Source organism: Nematolebias whitei, chromosome 1 (genome assembly GCF_014905685.2).
Source record: "Nematolebias whitei isolate Nwh7 chromosome 1, NemWhi1, whole genome shotgun sequence".
Lineage (NCBI taxonomy): Eukaryota > Metazoa > Chordata > Actinopteri > Cyprinodontiformes > Rivulidae > Nematolebias > Nematolebias whitei.
In genome coordinates this window covers 9,235,151-9,238,241 of record NC_056498.1, presented here as the reverse complement: position 1 = coordinate 9,238,241, position 3,091 = coordinate 9,235,151, and the positions used below count along the sequence as shown (strand labels likewise).

The 3,091-nt window shown below is 42.9% G+C and overlaps 1 protein-coding gene across 2 annotated transcripts in view; it reads left to right on the top strand.

The window, feature by feature from the left end:
- The window catches only part of rtn3 (reticulon 3), a 50,999-nt gene extending 48,355 nt beyond the window's left edge, over positions 1-2,644 (top strand). For both annotated transcript variants that reach the window (XM_037674972.1, XM_037674980.1), the window contains one exon: positions 1-2,644. This exon is cut by the window's left edge and continues 265 nt beyond it. The gene's annotated coding sequence lies outside the window, so the exon portion shown is untranslated.
- Positions 2,645-3,091: the final 447 nt, after the last annotated feature.

Below are 3,091 nucleotides of genomic sequence, written 5' to 3'. Positions count from 1 at the left end.
AGCGGGTGAATTAGACTGAACCTATGACCTGGTTTCATCAACGGATGATGGCTGGCTACAGAAAACCACGTTCCTCTGAGCGTTAGACGGCATGTTTAAAGAATCAAGTTGTCCGAAGCATTGAGCTGTTTTAAGGATCCATAAAGTGTGAATGAATGAATTTCAGGAGCTGGTAACGGGTTTCTGTTTCAGTTTGTTTCCAGTCACAGGCACTGTTTTCACCTTTCTGCAATGCACTGAACTTTGAAAGCCTGTGAGCAGGTTGAAATCAAAGCCTCTGAGCCAGCTGTGATGGTTTGGTTTAGTTCACCACCTTGTGTTCAGATGCATTATTTCTCTGAACTGTTTTTATGTAAATACACTTTAAGGCAACTAAAAGCTCTACGCTACATAAACCCCCTTCGCCTTGCTTTTTATATGAACTAAAGTCCCGTCATTCACCGGAGCTCGGACTTCTGCTGCACCCATTCAGCCCACAAAGTGTTGACTCATGTTCACGTGTACATTTTGATTCTAATAATTATTACTTCTAACTGTTGCTGAACTAAATGATAGGTTGGCTGCTTCCTCCTAGCTTCCTAACGGCACTGTAAGAGTTAAGTGTTGCTGTTTTTGAAGCAGTCGCTCCATCAGAGACCTCTTTAGGAAGAACCGGACAGGTTAACGATCTCATCCTCCAAATCCTAAATCTCTGAGTGGTTTTCAAAGTGTTGAGTGTAAAATGTGCTTCAGTTTATTAGATTTCCACAGAGTTTGATATAAAAGCTGTTGAGTTTAATTAACGGTAGAAGTTGTCATTTAAAAAGTTTTAGCTGTGGTACAGTTAGTAATTCTACCACAAGCTTTATATTTTTGTCCTCGTTTATTCTTAATGTGGATTTATGATCGATATGAGAAGATTTTGGGCACGTTTTACACTCCATACTGTTCAGCACTAACTTAGTAAGTTTAGAGATTAATTTAAAAAATAATTAGTTTGTGCCATTTGAATTAGTCCAGCTGGACTTGGTAGAAGTTTTATTCTAGATCTATGTTATGGTTTTTGTTTTAGCCTCCATAAAGTGCATGTCACGTGTCAGCTGGAGGCAGATTTCACCCCCCACCCCCCCATCCTTTAGATTGCATCACACTTTGAGCCCAGCTTTTGTTTCGTGAGATGAACTTCTTGTGATCGTTTCCGTGGTGTTTCTCTTCTTCAGTAAAACCCGTTGTGACGTGTTTTAGCCCTGCAGCTATGTCTCCATGTTGTTTCAGAGGAAGTTAAACACCACCTCTGTCAGTGGTTTATAGTTTATATCGTGCCCCCGTGCACGACCTTAGTGTGTGGCGTCGCTGTGATCTTGTTGGTGTCAGCTCCAGGTTAAAGCGAACGTCTGCAACTTGTCAATCCACAGCTTCCATGATCTGAGAGCTGCAGCTCCGCCAGGAGCCACCGCTACAGACTGGAAGGTCCGAAAAACCCGTTCCCTCAGTTCAGGACACCGTGCACACATTGACAATCTGTTCAACAAACCGTGCACGGACTGGCTGTAACAGGTGGTGGTGGTGGTGGTGGTGGGGGGGGGTTGTGTTCAGTGAATGCAACACTGTACAAAACACAAAATCAGCCTGTAATGTTGAATAACATCAGTTTAATGTCCCTCTCAAATCACAGCAGCTGTTTGTGAAGCAGACGTTTAGTCTGTCAACAGCTCAGGAGCGTGCACGTTTCATTTAGTTCAGTTCACACTTTGACTTGTTTTCATTCACGTCCGGGGCGTCTGATGTCCTGCCGTGGACTGGACGTGCTGGCTCGTTCCTCACAGCCGCTCGACGTTTCTCTGTTCGTAAACCGTGCACGCATGACAGGGTTTGTATTCGTGTGCACGGCTAAAAACTGTGAGGGAACGGATTCTGACAACAAATTATTTTCCCACCATTAAGAGCAGTGCATTTTATATTTGAATGTGGAAAGTTTCATATTGTAGCTTTAAACGCTTGTTTTCATGTAATAAATTAAAACAGTTTGACAGATGTTGGGCTCACGTTGATCAAAGTAACTCAAACCTCCTTATGCAGATGATGTGAGTGTATTTAATTCCAATGGACAAAGTCACCAATTAGTATTGGGGCCGTTTTGTAAAAATTCAACTTTAGCTGTTTGGTGCCTCTAAATCCTGTTGGCTGCTTGTTCTTGCTGACCCGAAGCGTTGTGTTCAGGCCTCGTGAGGACACCAGCTGCAGTATTTCTTGGAACTTTAGCTGTTGCTTTGTTAGGAGCTGTGCTGGGAAAACTTCAAGCGGACGTCACGAGTTAGAAATGTTGCTGCTGCAGCCACGCAGCTGTCCAGGTGAACGTGCTCATATGATGGAGTCGGCCGGTTTCGTTGATTTATTGTGTCATAAATGTAATCTGCTGCCCTCACAGCACGTTGCTCTTCTTGTTTCTCAGTGATGAGTGAGTGACAGGAATGTCTTTCCTTCCATTTTGCTTTGAGGTCTTCATTATTCACTAAGATCAGCTTGGTTTTGTAGCAGCTACGCCACTGGTTCCGATATTTAAAGTTTTTGGAAAGATGTTGCAGGAAAACAAAAAAAAAAGTGAAAACAGTATGTGGTTTCTGTACTGATGTCGAAGTGAAATGAATAAAAACAACTCAAAGATCTGTGGCTCAGAGTGCGTTTGTTCACCTGGCTTTAGATCCTGTGGGAAAAAAATTAGGCCTGAGGGCCGGAAGTGGACCTTTAGCCATCCCAATCCAGTGCAACAAGTCATGGTATAATCCTAATCCAGACTACACCTGGGGTTATAGGGGCCTGGGCTGGATTGTACCCAGTGGTGTAGTCCAGGGGTTCCCAAACTTTTCCATGCCATAGCCCCCCAAACAGCACTGGTTTCTGGCCGAGGCCCCCCTCACAAACCCACAAACTGCTACAAAATGTGTAAAGAAGCATCAACTTTTAGAATGTTTTAACTTTTATTCACTATATTCAATTAATTATCACAGCTGCTGAGCATAAAAATGTTAAGTAGCATGTTTTAAACACTATCATACTCTCACTGAAAAAAACTTTTCAGCAAACTCAAAAAAGGTCCATGCTCAATAATCCA